General features: G+C 41.8%; 1 protein-coding gene and 1 pseudogene across 3 annotated transcripts in view; one reads left to right on the top strand and one right to left on the bottom strand.

Moving 5' to 3' along the window:
* Window positions 1-17,677, top strand: part of RERE (arginine-glutamic acid dipeptide repeats) — a 427,549-nt gene that overhangs the window by 280,933 nt on the left and 128,939 nt on the right. The window lies entirely within an intron of this gene.
* LOC307191870 (large ribosomal subunit protein eL37-like) lies at window positions 850-1,427 on the bottom strand (annotated as a pseudogene). Its single transcript has one exon. The product of its transcript is annotated as a large ribosomal subunit protein eL37-like (transcript).

Raw genomic sequence — 17,677 nt, 5'->3', positions numbered from 1 at the left:
AATATCCTTTGCCTCTCTTTGTTTTCATAATATGTTTCCTAACCTTTTTTTTGTTTTTTTTCCCCATGATATTGACATTTTTGAAGAGTATATTTTCAAATATTATTCAGTTTGGTTTGTTTGATGTTTCCTCATGATTAGATTTAGCTTATGTAATTCTTTTATGTATAAATTATGTGTAAGTGACATTATGCTCTCGGTGCATCCGATTTTTTTTTGGAAGCACAAAACAGGAGAGTTGGGGGGTTCCAATAAAGGAGATTTTGATACTCTCCTTGACCCTAAGGAGCTTAACATCTCTTAAGAGAGTTGCGGCACCCCAGAGAAGGGTGCGGCGAGCTGAGGTGCAGCAGGAGGACAGCAGAGCTGTCTGAGGTTTCCAAGGTGCTCCTAGGAAAGAGGCGTCTCCAGAGAGGGGCTGGCTGGAGCTGTGCCAGAGAGGATGCATTCTCCACGTGGAAGAGAAGAGGCCTTGGGAGTGAGCTCCAGGGTGTGCTGCCGCTGAGGGGTCACGGGAGAAGGGGTGTCTGTCCAAGTGGTATGTAAAGGACAGCTGTGAGGACACAGTGTCAGCAAAGACAATGAAGAGAGTGTTGCAGTAGGCCGGGGTCACAACTGGGATCCAGTATCACAGAGAACAGGCCATAGGCTGTTGGTAACTTGCCCTTAGTGTCACTCAGGGCATTTTGTGGGACTGAGATTATAGTCCCCATTTGTTGACTTGCTATCCCAATAACCGGTTTTATGCTGTACTCCATGGAACAGTTACTGTGGTTTTTCAGAGTAAAGATGAATTTATTAAATTATTATTTTATGCTGAGTACTCCAAGTAAGCTATTTATGTGTGAAAGGGCTTGGTGGTTTTGTTTTGTTTTGTTTTGTTTTTTTAAACCAGAACATTTTTTGTGTGACTAATTGTTGAAATCCTTAAGAGGAGCTGGATGTTGCAACAGCTGCCCTCTTGGGTTTAGGTGTTGTTCCTTCATGGAATGCATGCCTGAATCTGCGGTATACAGTTTTTAGGTGCCTCATTCGACCAGTCCCGGTGGTGTCTCGTCTTTCAGCTTTAGCACTCCCGCTACACTTTCTCTTTCACGTGGCAGGGGAGCCACATTTGCCACAGGTGGACTTCTTAAGGTGGTAGGCCTTAGAGCCACAGCGGCGGCACACATGTGCGTCTCATTCCAACGCTTTCCAAATGATGACCCTCCCTTCGTCATCTCGCTTCTGGTGTTTTTTTTTTTTTTTAATGCACTTTTGAAGGAAACAGTTTGGTGGTCATATTCATGCTATTTGCTGCTATGTTCTAGTTCAGTTGCTCTTGTTTTTAGAAAGTCTTTTTCTCTGGGCTGTTTCTAGTCACACACTTTTGGGGACGTGTTGTCTTATGCACCAGCCGGGAAGATGATATTCCAGCCACATGACGCTTGCTTCATGTGCTGGGTCAAAGGTGAAACCTGTTTAAGTGTATTTGGCATTTCTTGTGTAAATTACATTTTTTAGCATGATGAGAGTTTTTTATTTAATCATAGTCTCAATTTGGTTGATCTGAAAGCATAACCGGGCTCCAAGGAAGTGGAATAGGTCCTGCGTTTACTTTAGGAATCTTGAGGACGCTGAGTGTCCTTCTAAGCAGGTTTTAATTTCTTCTCATTCCGTTACATTTGTGGGAAACAGAATTGGCACTGCTCTTTCCTACCCTCTCTTGTCCTTTGTAAATTTGGGGGAGTTTCATGGTCTTTCTTTTCTTTTTAAATTATAACTATACAGAATCATTTCTTGGTTTGCAAATGGAAACTAAGCCCACATACACATCCAGAACTAGGATTTCTTATGTGGCTGACAGACCAGCTTGCCTTTGGTGGAGGTGGAGGTTGGGGGAGAGAGCATAAAATGTGTTTTTAAGGATTTTAACAGGAAATGTGTTGGCTGGTGCTTGGGCAGTATGAACAGTTTGTAGTGCTCAGTATGACTGGGATGGTGTGGTCTTGCTAATGTGGCTTTGGAAATTGCTTCCGATTAAATTTTTAAATGAATTTAGCTTCATGGACAGTGTTACAGAGAATTGCCTAGAGTTCTGAATCAAGAGGCCTAAACTGAGATTTTTTTTGGGTGCTTGGGTATTTGTTGGCAGGGTGCTTGTTCTTTGGCCTCTTGATTTGAACTTTCACGCCCTTTTTATTGCTAGGAGTGCATTCCTTATGCTATACACCTCTGATTGGGTTAGTATCTCTTTAGGAGATGTTTTTATTTATTATTTAAGTGATTTTAGAGCTTCGTATCGAAGGGAGATTAAGCTCTTTGCCTGAAATCCAGTATTCTTTAGACACTCTGCTTGCTACATCATCCGCACTGTGTTTGTGGCTGCAGTGATACCCAGTACTCCATAACTTTGCCAGGATTGTTCGTGTGACCTTTTTCCAAATGTTTAAAGTTTTCAAAAAGAAATTTGTGGGGTTGCTTCCCTTAGGTAGCTACTGCTGTGTTTTTAAATAGACTGCAGTATTCCTGTTCGCTAATCCTATGTATAGTCATTCATATCTGTGTTTTTTCATTCTGTTCCTTCTTGATGATCTCTCTGTTTAAAACATAATTTATTTATTTATTTTTTAAAAAGACAGAACTTGCTGTTGTCTTGACAGAGCAGGGCATCTGTCTGCAGCCTCTCAGTGGCTCGGCCTGCGAGTTCCCTAATGTTGGCCGTCTGGGATCCCCTTTCTGCAGCCCCACTTCCCTGCACACTAGCTTGGTATGCGGGGAGAAGCTGCCTCGGCTGTTGGCTGGGCTTTATTTACGGAAACAGCAGGGTTGAGATTGATTGCGTTGAGAGACAGTGTATGGATGAGGGAGGGTCACAGCACATGCTCAGTCCTGTCAGTGTGAGGGGGAGTTTCTGCGTCCTGCGTGAAGGCTTAGGTCACAGCACAAGCTCAGTGCGAGCTCTGCGAGGTCTCTCAGACCGCATGTGCCTCCATTTTGAGTTGCTAGAGTAGAAAGGGCAGAGTTTGCACAGTAAGCGGAGGCGCAGGGCGCAGCTACACTCACCAGGGCCTCTGTTAGGCATGGACCATGCATTCAGCCCCTGCAGGTAGGCTGTCTTCCTCCGGCCTCACTGAAAGAGTGTGATGGTTTTGCTGCGCTCTCTCACTTCTGAGGATGTTCATGAATCATTTCATCATTCATAGTGCATGTTCCTGCGAGCCTTGAATTCAGCCCTGGCTGGCCGTGTAGGTGGTGGTGCAAAGCGTGAGATCAGAGCTGAGAATGGAACGGGGTATACTCAGAGATGCATTAAGCAAACGCAGAGCGTCGTGGTCCCTCTGGTCCCTGTCCTCTTCCCCTTTCCCTCACCTCTTCCTCTGCGGGTGCAGTTTCAGCCCGAGTCTTTCTGGGTGCCGGGTGCCGAGCCTGTTTGCCTTCAGACACCTGCAGAGCAAACCTGTAGGCTGCCGGGCTGCGTGGGGCTGGTCGGGATGCCTGGGCCCCCGAGCGGCTCTGTTTGGACGATTTAGGAAGGGTGGTAGGTGGGCAGCTATTGGTTGCTTTGAAGGTGGGTGGAACTTGTTTTGATTGAGAGCCTGTTTGCCAGAGCAAATTATAATTCTTGTGATCTTTTTCTGAAGCCTGAAGTAGTGCATACGTCTTGACCTGTGCAGGGAACAGTTATGGATTATGGTTGCAACAATATCACCTTAAAATGGATTTTTTAAGAAATGAAAGGTTATGTCACATCATTTTCTATTGCTTCCAAGTCCATCCTGTCTTTTGGAGCTTATGGAAGATTTCTTGGCAATTAAAAACGAAAAATTGTTCGCCATGACATTTGTGTTAGAAGTTGAGGTTTCAGGTTTTTTTGTTCGTTCTGTTTGTTTTAGCAAAAGGTGCCATTTGTTGTGTATGTGTATTTTGTTGTGTGACTTGCGAGTTCTGCAGGAGAGGAGTGACAGGAGGAGTTGATGCCTGAGAAGGTGGAGGCGTCTACAAGGCCAGGTTTTGTGCCCACTGCTTGATGGGACCGGACACCAGTCTTTTCTGTGAGGGGCAGTTATGCTTTTTGTGTGTCCTGTTTGCAGACTGGGCTCAGACAGATGGCTCTCAACATAGTTAACTTAGGGAGCCAATCATAATATGCAGATTTAGGACAAGTTGAATTCTTCCCCAAGTAGATATTAAGAGAAGTTTTTGAATTATATTAATTGTCCCTTTTTGTTTCCTCTCCCCTTTTTTCATCTGATAGAAGTTGGAAAAAATTTTGAAGTGACGCTTAAGTTTTGTGTCTTTGTGAGGATGAAAGGAAGCATACAATATAGAAGAATGTGCAAGTGAGAAACTCTCAGAGGATAGGGAAGAAATTTACTGTACGCTCATGATAGAGGGAGAAATTCTTCATGTGAGCCCTTCGTTGTATATGAATACGGAGCTGGGCATGGCTAACTCCTGTTCGAGGAGGCCCCTGATTTTGGCGGAAAGTTTAGGAAGGCTAACGATGAATTATAGCCACCGAAAATGTTACTGAAGTATAATCTGGCTTCTGGAAGGTTCGATTTGGGGATTGTGATTAAGGAGGTGAATTATACGGGGATAATTTAGGGTTATTGCACTTATTACCTACGATTTTTAATTCTCTTTTCCATTTCTGTGAGGGCTGTCCTCCCCTTTTGGTCACATTTATTTGAACATTGCCTTCGGGAGTTTGGGGCAGATAAGCACTTTTACTTTTCCCCACGCCACGTAACACTGCTGCTGGAACTTGCCATCTTTCACTTCACTTAGAAGCACCTTTACTCTTCCTTCTGGCTCGTCTCCTGTGAGTGTGAGGTCACCCTTTCTCTAGACTGCAGGAGCTGGACGCCGCAGCCCTTGATGGGAGGCCTGCAGGACTCAAATTTCTGCCTCGTTTCAGAAGCCCACCGTTTGAGTCGGGAATACTTGTTAGGAAAACAGTTGTGGAACTGCCTTTCTGTTGTAGAATCTTTACTTCTTCTTAAACTTTTTTTACATTTGGCAAATCAGATGTGAACAGGAGGCTGTACCGGTGGCTGAATCAACTCTGGCCGAGTCCTCCCGCTTGGCTGGCTGGTGGTCTGTGGAGCTCGCCTGCAGCCACCTGATTGGACGGCGAGGACTTGTAGTTGCCACCGGGGTCTGTGGGGACCCTTTGTTGTTAAGAGCCGAGTTCCTATGTTTCAGATCCACTAAAGTGAGTCACTAGAGCTTTATCTTACGTGCCATGCATTTGTACTACATTTTCCCGTTTTAGGAAAATATTTTTGGAAGGTTATTTGCTGACCAGCCGCCTTCCGCTCTGAGGCTTCCAGGCTTGTCTGGTGGTGGTAGAGGTAAAGGCGCAGCGCACAGGAAGTCGTTCCCTTGTTTGGGGATGTTGTCTAGGGCCCGGGTGGCGTGGACATCGGAAAGAGGGTGATTAGCTTCATTGTGGCTTCTTGTTCCCCTCCTGCTGGGCTTCAAGAGTATCAGGAAATGCTGGTGAAGAGAGACAGTGTGTGTTTCCAAAAGAATGTAAAAGTAAGAGCTCCCCCAAATATTATCCTGTTATTAGCTTTTCTTGTCGTTACACCAGCATCTTGAGTCAGAATCTGAGGTTGACCCTTACATTTAAAGTGTTCCTCTGTCAACATAAATTTTGCAGAGTCTGGGAATCCACTCATAACGTACCCCTGCTGTTGACCACTTCCTAGACTCTTGTCTGGTGTGTTAGCTTAAGAATTAACTGAAACACACTGATACACCTACAACCTGATATTCACCATGTCTGTGATTCTTCGGTTGTTCATTGGTCCTGATCCTTCTTCCTTCTGAATTCGTTTTCAGCTTTTGTTTTAATTTTTGGTCATTACTGGACTAAGTCGTCCTTCCACCAGAAAGACGTTCATTCTAAAGCTGTGAAACAACAATCTGACAAAACGAAAGAGGAAATAGAAAATACGGGGTAAGGGGAGATTTGAAATTATTTGTGCACCTCCTCCCAAGCTGACGGCCGTCTCTATTGAGCAGTTTCTGACAGGGTGGGTGACAAGTCGTTGAACATTTCTTTAAAGCAAATCTGAAAGAAAACGAATCTAGTCTCTTACATGTATGCTCTGTGATACTTTGGATCTAAGCTAAAACAGTTCATTTGAATTTAGTTGGGATACTTAGACCTCCTATCAGAGTTCTTTGAACTGTGCTTTATTTGTGACGATTTGATTGATTGTCTTCCTTAGTGGACTTCAAGCCTCTGGAGCACAGACCATGCGCTCAGTTCCCAGGAGAGTGTCTGACCAATGGGCCTCTGGCATAAATATGTTGAATTAAATGAGTGGCATCTGTGGTAAGAGAGAAAACTAGATTTGGAGCTAGATGATATGGTTCAAATTCTACTTAATAAGTGACATTGGACAAGCTGTGATGTTGGATAAGTTCCTTCCTTTCTCTGAACCTCTGTTTTCTCATGGGTCATATGGGGGTGAATATTTCTCACAGTTGTTAGAAAGATTGGAAGAGAATGATATGAAAGTGCCTGGCACATAGTTTATCAGTGTATTACTGTTATGAATTCAAAGTCCAAGTCTACGGTCTTATGTAGTTGTAGTTATCTTAACAACATCTCTATTTTTTGGTCAACCTGTTCATCTAAGACAATCTTAGGAACTGTGTTAGGAATTATGGTAATTAAATTAGTGGCCAGTATGTTTGACCAGCATTCTTCTTATGCTTTTTGGGTGTTTATATTTTTCTTTACAGTTCTTAAAGTTTTTTAAAAAGCTTTACTTCCATATCGTGTAACATTTGGTGTATGCAGCATTAAATGTTGTTCTTTTCTTGCCAGTCTCTCTAATACAGTGGGATGAGTATGTGTCTGATACAGTGGGATGAGTATGTGGCTGATACAGTGGGATGAGTATGTGTCTGATACAGTGGGATGAGTATGTGTCTGATACAGTGGGATGAGTATGTGTCTGATACAGTGGGATGAGTATGTGTCTGATACAGTGGGATGAGTATGTGTCTGATACAGTGGGATGAGTATGTGTATGTTAATGCTTGTGTTCCTACCACAGCTGCCACCACCGTTGCTGCCTCCTCCCCCTTCCCCTCCTGACCGCTCCCCATATTCACACCACCACTGTGAATAGGAATAAGGTGATGGCCCTTTTTTTAAAAATTTAATTTTATTTACTTACTTATACAGCAGGTTCTTATTAGTTATCCGTTTTATACATATTAGTGTATACATCTCAATCCCAATCTCCCAATTCATCACACCCCTGCCACTTTCCTCCCTTGGTGTCTATACATTTGTTCTCTACATCTGTGTCTCAATTTCTGCCCTGCAAACCGGTTCATCTGTACCATTTTTCTAGGTTCCACATATATGCGTTAATATACGATATTTGTTTTTCTCTTTCTGACTTACTTCACTCTGTATGACAGTCTCTAGATCCATCCACGTCTCTACAAATGACCCAATTTCGTTCCTTTTTATGGCTGAGTAATATTCCATTGTATATATGTACCACATCTTCTTTATCCCTTCGTCTGTCGATGGGCATTTAGGTTGCTTCCATGACCTGGCTATTGCAAATAGTGCTGCAGTGAACATTGGGGTGCATGTTTTTTTTGAATTATGGTTTTCTGTGGATATATGCCCAGTAATGGGATTGCTGGGTCATATGGTACTTCTATTTTTAGTTTTTTAAGGAACCTCCATACTGTTCTCCATAGTGGCTGTATCAATTCACATTCCCACCAACAGTGCAAGAGGGTTCCCTTTTCTCCACACCCTCTCCAGCATTTATTGTTTGTAGACTTTTTGATGCTGGCCGTTATGACCGGTGTGAGGTGATACCGCATTGTAGTTTTGATTTGCATTTCTCTAATGATTAGTGATGTTGAGCATCCTTTCATGGGTTTGTTGGCAATCTGTATGTCTTCTTTGGAGAAATGTCTGTTTAGGTCTTCTGCCCATTTTTGGATTGGGTTTGTTTGTTTTTCTGATATTGAGCTGCTTGTATATTTTGGAGATTAATCCTTTGTCTGTTGATTCGTTTGCAAATATTTTCTCCCATTCTGAGGGTTGTCTTTTTGTCTTGTTTATAGTCTCCTTTGCTGTGCAAAAGCCTTTAAGTTTCATTAGGTCCCATTTGTTTATTTTTGTTTTTATTTCCATTACTCTAGGAGGTGGGTCAAAAAAGATCTTGCATTTTTGTCATAGCGTGTTCTTCCTATTGTTTTCCTCTAAGAGTTTTATAGTGTCGGGTCTTACATTTAGGTCTCTAATCCACTTTGAGTTTATTTCTGTGTATGGTGCTAGGGAGTGTTCTAATTTCATTCTTTTACATGTAGCTGTCCAGCTTTCCCAGCACCACTTACTGAAGAGACTGTCTTTTCTCCGTTGTATATCCTTGCCTCCTTTGTCCTAGACTAGTTGACCGTAGGCGCTAATGGTCCTGTAGGTGCTAATAAACGCGTAGGTGGGTTTCTCTCTGGGCTTTCTTGTTGTGATGGTCCTTTTTTTAAAAAAAGCATTTCCCAGAGACTTCCCGATGGGAACAAAGAGACGTTTAGATGTGCATCATAGACATACTTGCTTGGTCCAAAGCCCCTGTTTTTCTGGGGACACTCCATTCCTGTGTATTATGAAGTTTGATATCCATGTACGGAAAGCCAGCAACATTTTTGGTCGGGAAATTGGCTTAACCTGTGAATACTGCTGCTTTATAAACTGAGGTGGGATTTTAAAAGTAAATTTGTTTCCTAAACTGTCGTGTGTGTGTGTGTGTGTGTGTGTGTGTGTGTGTGTGTGTGTGTGTGTGTGTGTGTGTGTGTGTGTGTGTGTGTGTGTGTGTGTGTGTGTTGGGTATGGTCCTTACAGCTGTTTTCTTCTTTGCAGCAGGTGATGACAGTAAAACCCATGAGGAGCCTGAGGTGGGATGGAGTTGTGTGCCCTGGGCAGATGTGCTGCATGTTACTACATGATGGGGGTGGGGGAGATCAGGCAAAGAAGAACTTCAGGCAGTGGAACGAGGTCATCGTAGTGCTTTGAAACTAGATCCTTTCCCATGTATTATTTAAAAAAAATTTTTTACCAGTTATTTTCTGATGCATATTATTGTATAGAGGCCATATTTACTGACTCCTAGTGTCAGCCTGGAAATTTTTCTTACTCCTTAGCTAGTGTCTAAATTCTTGGTTCTGGACTCTGCATTATATTTAGGGGGACTCTACTGAAAGGAGAGAGGCTTGGGATCCTTTATAATTAACTCACTGTGACCCCTTGAAAGAGCACCTTTATCTCCTCGGCCTTGGTTTCTTCTGTTAAGCTAGAAGGCTGGGATCAGATGGCCTCTGAGGAACCTTCCATCAGAGAAAATTTAGAATATTATGATTCTGGAATTCAATGAATTCCTGTCCTGACCTTTGCATTTGTGTATGAATTTGGAATGTTAACTCTTCCACATGTTGACTGGTTATCTTTTTCTTTTACTTTGAATGAATCCTGAGTTTTGTTCTTCTGGGCAGTTTATCAAGCTTGTTTCAGATGAATTTGCTTTGCGGGGTGGGGCGTGGGGGCGGGTAGCCTTCTGTCACAGGTGACTTGACTTTTCAATAAAGCACTTAGTTGTTATTTATGGCAAAATGGTAGATGAGTTAAAATATTGGAGTCATTTACTCATTTAAAATATCTTTAGTGAGTGCCAGGGGGCTCTGGGAAGTAGTGGTGAGCTAATATCAGACTTGGTTCCTGCCCACAGGGTGCTTTTGGTCAGGATAGCCATGGACAGAAATAATTACACAAATTAAATATAAAATCATGCCTGTGACAAGAGGCTGAAGGAGAGGTAGGTGGTGTTTCGGGAACTCATAACAGAGGAACTACTTCCTGTTCTCGCTCCTGGCAGTGCTTGGAGCTAATAATAGTGATGACTGCTGTGTGACAGGCACTGTGCCTTGCTTTCCATAGATCATCTTTTATTTTTATAGCTGTCTTGCAAAGTAGCCATTATGAACTTGATTTCATAGATGGGCTCAGAGAGGTTGAATTGAGTCCTCAAGATCACACTCAGAGCTGACAGAACCTTGCTACTGACATTTTAATCCAGGTTCCTTTGACTCTGAAGTCTGTGCTCTCCCCCAGGCAACTGAGCATCTAGACTCAGGTGTGTATATCAAGTTCTCGCTCCCGGCTGCGGCAGGGTGCCCAAATCGTGGGACGTCCTGAGGATAGGCAGAGCACAGTGATTTTACTCAGATTTAGGGAAATTTTTTCTACCTTAAAATGAATGGGAATATGTTATGGAGTAGAATATAAAATTTACTTGGATTTTTAAGAAGCTATGTCAGACTTCAAGGAAATTTCAGACTTACTGAAAAGACTGTTTTAGAAATACCTGTCCATGCTGGAGAAATCTGAGAAACCCAGCCTGCCATTCTGGGTTTCCTTGTTGTCAGTCTGACTTTCACTCCTGCCCACCACCCTTGTAAACAGAAGTGATTCTGGTAAATTGCCTTTTGATTTTCCTAAAATTTGGTGTATTTCATTCTGGACCCCCAGTCTGTTATTTCTGTGGTCACTTCTGAATGAGCTAGTAAACAGAGTTTCTAGAATCTTCTTTCTGTTGATCTCTGTCCGTCTTCCTGCTTAACTTGCCACCCTGTGGAAAAGATAAGAAGGATCTGCCATCGAGCCTTGCGATCTGAAGGACAGGTGAAGAGAGATTGCATGTGATTTCATTCACCCATGGCAGCAGCCACAGGGGCAGGGTCTGACTCGAGAGTTACTGGTCCCAGCCTTTGGGGAATGGGCCATTACGTTCTGGGTGTGGATTGTGATGGGAAGTAGCCACGCCGGCTGCCTGTACAAGACCTCTGTTCTACCCCCTTGTGTCTTCTCCCCAGGACCGCATGTCCTTGTCCCTCTTCTTTCCCTGTAGATGCAGGTTCTTGTCGTAAGCAGTCACCGTGATCACATAAAGATACTTGGGGGTCTTAAGCGAACATTCACAGACCCGTGCCTTCCTCACAGCGCCCCCTCTCTTGGGGGGAAGGAGTGGTTCTGCCGAGCGGCCCCTGTCTCCAGCCGACTCGCTCTTCTCTAGAAGCTTTCTCGTCTGGCCAGCTGCCGCCTCATCTTCTTTGCATAGATGCTGCTCCCTTTCTGATATTCACTTGCAGGCTCCCTGCTCCTTTCTGTCCATTCCCTGTTTACTTCTTAGACTAAAACGTTTCCTTGGTAACGGGTTACTTTTCAAAGGGAACATCTTGTCATTTTATTTAATCCACTGCAGCTGAAGAGGACTGAAATATTAAGTTGTAGTTGCCATGGATACTGCTTTGTTACATTGGTTTCTTTTGTATTAGATTTCATATACAATGAATTTCTTTCTATTTTTTTTTAACTCAAGGAATAAACACAGTGGCTTACCATCATTGTTGTAATTTGGCTTCTGGGACTATTTTTTCATATTCCAAAGCAAAGATTTGTAGAATAATGGGGATTAAACTCAGCTGTTTCGAAATATGTATATTATTTACATTAGGGGCACAGAGAAATTCTTCCTTCTTGGTTGTGAGGATGGTGAGTTTTTTTTTTGTTTTTTGGTAGTATGCATCACAGCTAAGGATGTCTCAAAAAGGATGATCCCACTCCAGAGATCCCTAGTAAATACAGAGAAAAAAAGGAATGTGTGACTTAATTCATTGAATCTCGTAGCTTACTAACTGTGGCGTTCTTTCTTCAGCTACTTATTCACCTGTCTACAGTGTATTTTGAGGGAATCTGTTATTTATTCAACTTTTCTCATGTCTGGTTTTCTTTCTTACCCCTAGTCTATCTGTAATACATCACTCAATTAACCTCTTCTTTTGACTTTAAACAACTTGTAATTTTTTAGATTCATAGGAAGTTGCAAGATCCTACAGAGTGTTCCCATGTACCTTTCACTCACTCACCTACTCCTAGGAGGTATGGTATAGAACTCCAGTGTAACATCAGAATCCAGACTTGGGGGACATTAGTATAGTGTGTGAATAGCTCTGTGACATTTTATTTCATGTGTAGCTTTGCATATCTATTCCATCATCACAAAGATTCTATTCCCTCCCTTCTCCCCCCACCATTCCTAATACCTGGCAACCATCTTTATAATTTTGCCATTTTGACAATGTTATATAAGTTGACCTTTAACTTTGATGGGTTTTCTCTTTTAACATGATTTTCAAACTTTAAAAAAAAACACTTTTTGATTATTTTGTCTTACTTTTGATGCTTGAAACGAACAAAGAAGTGAATTAAGGAAAAGGATATGGCTTCTCATAGTGGTTCTGTTTATAATTAGTTGTGTAATTTTGGTTCAGTAAAATCACTCTGCCATATGGAGTGTGGCTGGGAGCTCTGACTTTGGAGTTAACTAAACTTGAGTTTGAATCCTGCTTTTTCCAACCTGTTAGCTGTGTAATCTTGGGTAATTTCATAAACTCTCTTAGCTTCAGTTTCCTTATCTGTACAGGTAATAATAGCACCTACTTTACAGGGTCATCCTTAAGGTCAGGTAAGACAGTGTGTGGAGTTTGCTTCGCTCGAAATGCCTGCTACATAGTTAATGTTCAACGTACATGTTAGCTTCTTTATTGATGTTGCAGTTACTCCTGTTATTATTATCTGTTAAGTGGAGCCGTTGCCTCATAGAGTTGTCATGGAAGAATGAAATAATGTATAGAGAGCGCTTCGTAAGTGATAACTAGTATTATTTTGCTTCTGTTTGTCATACAAGTATGTGATACCTAAATTTAAGGTAATATAGGTAAAAACCCTGAGGCAAGGATGAAGGTGTGCATAGATGTGTCTTGCATTATCCTGGGATATGACTTCCATCTTTGGTTTCTTATTGCATATGTAGTATCCTTTATCTGACCTTGCTGGGATTTACACTGTCCTTGGTCTTGATTTTCCTTCTTTAATTGAAGGCTACCCTGGTTTTGCCCAGACCTGCTGTGTTAATTAGGTAATGCTATACATCAAGCAGAAACCTTCTTAGTAACTATGTTTTAAACACAAGATAGAATAAGATCTGAATTTCTGTGAATAACACTACTAGTGCTCTGATTAATATCAAAATATGAATTAATACATAGAAATGAGATAATACTGTAAGAGCGCCCAGAATAGATAGAAAGTACTTAACACGTTAGCTATTGTTACTAATTGAAGGATTAACCTGGCGTTTTCTAGATTAGGGACCTTCTGAATTTGAGCCTCCAGTATGTTTTTTAGAATTTATTCCAGTGACTGTTTATTGGACAGTGACCCCCAAGTTAATCCCAGTCTCCATGACTTCAGAAAGTGGCTCCAGACTTTACTTTGTTTTCCATTAATATGGATGCAATCAGCGTCCATTCTCTTCGTGTGAACTTCTCTGTGTAACAGCGTCGTAGTTCTTAAGCAGGTTACATGCGTAAATGTCTCGTTTCTTCAACACAAATATAATATTTCACATTGATGGGCTGGAGTGAGGAAGAAATGTATGTAAACGAACAGGGGAGCAAGTATTACAAAACAGGAAACAAGTCAATCCTCCTAGTTAGTTAGCCTCCAGTATTTTCTGAAGTTCTTAATGTATAATAATCAGTGCTTCTCACAGCTGGTTTGTGGGCCCCATTATTAATTTCATCAGATCCCGACCCTTGAGTTCCTGTCTTTGCAGTATTTGTTATGATGAAACGGGAAGCACCATGGAAGACTTCTGGTGCACACCAAAGGACACGCATTGTTTGTTGGAGTTAGAAGCTTAACTAGCTGCTTCTTTCATGGAACACCATTTTTATCTGAGAGAATAACTGATAAACTGTGTTCACTCACTTGGGTAATTGGTGGACATTTTCTTGAAAATGAACGAACGCAGTGAGCCTGCCATTTCAAGGCAAACCAGCTGATAGTATTTTGCCAATGCAAGATTGGAGCTTTCAAGTAAATAATTAGAATTTTGAAAAACTCGTACCCACCACTCTGAGTTTGACAGCTTCTGTACGTACACAGGCTCTTGTTGTGAGATGTGTGGTGATATTAATGAATGTGATTATGTTTTTTAAATTGTATAGTTAACTGTGTTAATATTTGGAAGATCTGCAAAACTTAGTGAGTGTGAATATTTTCCATCTAACCAATGCATGACAAAATCATGGGTGGAAGATCCATTCAAAGGCCAAGACAGACCAACAGATTTTAATGTACAAGAATCCAAAAGATCATTGATAAGATTTTAGGTTAACATTGTGCAAAAGACCTTTAAGAAACAGTCACATGTTGGGTTTTGGTGTAGTATCAAAAAGCATACCCATAGTTACCGAAAAGCCTATTCACAGAATCTCCCCTTGCCCAGTTATATCTCTGTGTGAGGTTCGATTTTTTTTTCATGTACTGTAACCAAAAGAATGTACTGTAACATATTGCGTGTAGAGAAGCAGATGTGAGAATCCAGCTGTCTTCTACGGAGTCTGATCCTAAGGAGATTTGCAAAAATGTAAAACGTTGCCTCTGTTTTCACTGTTTTTTGTGGAAATACAATTATTTTTCGTAAGGGTATATTTGATTGTTAAATATTGTTATTTAAGCCTATTGTTATTTTAAAATAAATAAATAAGTAAACATTTTGAAATCTCTCAAAAATACAGTTTCCTTGAGATACTCAATAGAGTATAAAGGTGTTAGACCAAAAAGTTTGAGATTTGCTGTGTTAAGTAAAAGGAAAAATGTAGTAGTCAGCGTATCATCATTAAGAGTGTTTTCTATAAGCTGTTGATACTGCATTTAAAGAATAATTCTTGGTGATTTTTATCAAGTTTTGCATCCTAGCAGTCTAGAAATATTCATGTAACCAAGGAATTTTCAATTTGTCCTGAATGAGTAATAATGCCAGACAGGTACTGTATTAGATCTGGGGGATATAAAAAGTGAATTAAATCTCTCTTTCTGTACTATCCAGTCCCAGAGTGGGTGGAGGTAGATGTCCAAATTAGTCATAGCAGAGTGCCACCCACTAACATGAGGTGAGAACCACAGAAGGGGCACTCGGGCTGGGAAGCGGCAGGTGAGGACCCTTGAATGTAGAGTTTGGCTGCTGTCAGAAGAAGGGAGGGCTGAGATTGTTCCTTGGATTCCAGATATAGCTGGATACTGGCACTTCCCCAGGAGGAAGGCTACTTTTTCTTTTCATCTTTAGTTCATATACTGACAGTTTTTCTGTCAGATGCATCCAGTTTTCTCTAATAGGGTGTATATTGCTATCTACCTCTTTTCTCTTAGACCTAAAAAATATTTCTGCCATTTATTCTATATTTGGGAGTACCTGGATATGGTCGGCTAATGCCATTGTCTGCTTACCTTGCATCTTAATCCTGCTCAAAACTAACTTCGTTGTATCTCTTGCTAGGAGACCCTAATATTTAAAAATTGCATATGATGAATACTTTTGTTGTAAAAATTGATTTTTAATTTTAAAAGGTTCTTTGTTTTATTTTGTGCTTTTCAGTCTACTCATTAATAAGTACCCTTCACTGACATAAAAGAGAGAAACAGATTTCTAATCTTGGCTGTTAAGATACTCCAGCACGTTTTTTAGTCTCACTTGTATCATTATTAGCAGTATTAACAATTACTAGTGTCCTGTTTTTATACAAATACGTGGTATATAAGCAGTTCTATTCAATAAGGTGTTTGGGGGGTTTATTGTGGTACAGTTTTGACCTAAATATGATAATACTGGTTAATTAAAATATTAAAAGAAAAAAACAAAAACGCATGCAAAAAATTAAAATAAAAATGAACCAGGAATGTCTGTCCTGGAATCAGCAAGGACTTCGCAGTGTGTGTAGCGGTGATGGGGAGGTGCTTCCGTAACCAACCGCTCGGAGACCGTGTAGAAGCACGTGGAAGTGGAGCTGTGGGCGCACGTTGCTGGACGGGGCTGTGGCTGAAGCTTTCTGAGATGATGCGTTTTGGCCAGACCTCCTTGGAGGCAGGCAAGCATCTGGGGAGTGTTTAGAAATGAAGGAGAGAGCTAGGCTTGGCAGCTATGTTTTGCTCATAGCTGGTTACGAAACAGAAAGGCATGAGCTGGAAGGGAAATTAGTGGGTAACACTGACGGCTTGTTTTTTTTTAAAGAAGTGCTCAGATTAAAATAGCCTCCTGGCCTGTGTGACTCCTCTGCATACCTCCTAAAACAGCTTCTCCTAATCCCTGCATAAACTCATGGGAATGTCAGCTCTGCCTTTCAACACCCATTTCCCTACGCACGAGACCAGGGTGGCTTGTGAGTTAAAGGTCGCTCCTCACAGGAGCTTTTCTCCCACCACAGCCCCTCTTTTTCAGTTTCCCGCCTTGGTGGGGTTCTGGTCCCACTTGGGAAGCCCTCTCTTGCCTGCTGTTGTGCCCCTCATGTCCTTCAGGGGTCTCTCTGGAACTTAACCTCTTCATGGACTGTCTCCTCTTGAAGCCCGCCTAATTTTGATCACTTCCCTTAGCATTTTTACTCTGTTTCTCCTGAAATGTATTGGGCTTATGAGTGGAGCGATTGGACCAGATCTGGTGTTTGGGACATGGCTGCTACCTTCCCAGGTAGATGGACTGTAAGCTCCTTAAGGCTTAGACCATTTTCTTTTTGTTAGTCTTCTCTCTTCCTTTGTCATATCTGCTGCCCACTTTGCCAAAATAAGACTCTTCGCGAGAAAAATGGTCGGATTAAAAGAAGAAAGTGCTGGACCTGAAGGAAATAATAGTTTTCCAGAATTCATTTTAACAGCTTCAAAGCTAATGGTGGGGGTATCAGATCCATGGGAGAAGAATAAGAGTCTGTGCTTCCTCTTTGGTCTTGGCTGCCTTATTATGCTCTTCAGCTCGGTCCAGGTCGACAGATAATCATAGAACAGCTCTCACCATGGAAAAGCCTACTCTTCAGCGCTAGTGAAAATTCACAGGTGACTGTACAGCGCAGTAAGGCCTTGTCACTGGGCACGGAAAGCGTTTTCCTAAGAGGGTCAACAGATGGTCATGATGGTCATCGAGGGTAACAGGGAGCTCTGGGCACTGAGCTCTGGGAGGCCGAGGTCTGCGTTTCTTTGTCCACCACTGTGTACCCGCTGCATGCCCTGTGCAAGGCCCAGGATGCAAAGACCTTCGATGAATATTTCCTGAAGGAGTGAAAGGGAAAAGATACCCCACACTTTTGGGGGTGTGTGAGGTGACATGGGGAGGAAATCAAGAAAGGTTTCAGTGAAATGGTGGTTTTTAGAAGGACCCTGGTTGGTTTGGATTTGGAGCGAGGGAGAGTGAGCATAGCAAGTGCAGTAAGAATGACACGGAAATGAGATGGGTCTTTCACCTCCTGGACCTGCTGGGCTCATGCCCCCACACGCTTTACATCTCTGCTCAATTTCACTTTATTAATAAGGCCTTTTCTGACTATCCTGTATAAAGAACTGTAAAAGTTCATCATTTACCACCCCTTTAATTCCTTGACCCTTTTCATCATCTGACCTATTATTTGTTTCTTTTTTTTTTTTTTTACCCAAATTAGAATAAAAGTTCCAGTAAGGCAGGAATATTGTTTTTTTTTTTTTTTTCCTTCATTGCTTTATCCCCAACACTTAGGGCAGTTCCTGGCTTGCAGTTGGTACTTAATA

The sequence above is a fragment of the Stenella coeruleoalba genome, assembly GCF_951394435.1.
Source record: "Stenella coeruleoalba genome assembly, chromosome: 1".
NCBI lineage: Eukaryota > Metazoa > Chordata > Mammalia > Artiodactyla > Delphinidae > Stenella > Stenella coeruleoalba.
This window is presented reverse-complemented; position numbering and strand designations above follow the sequence as displayed.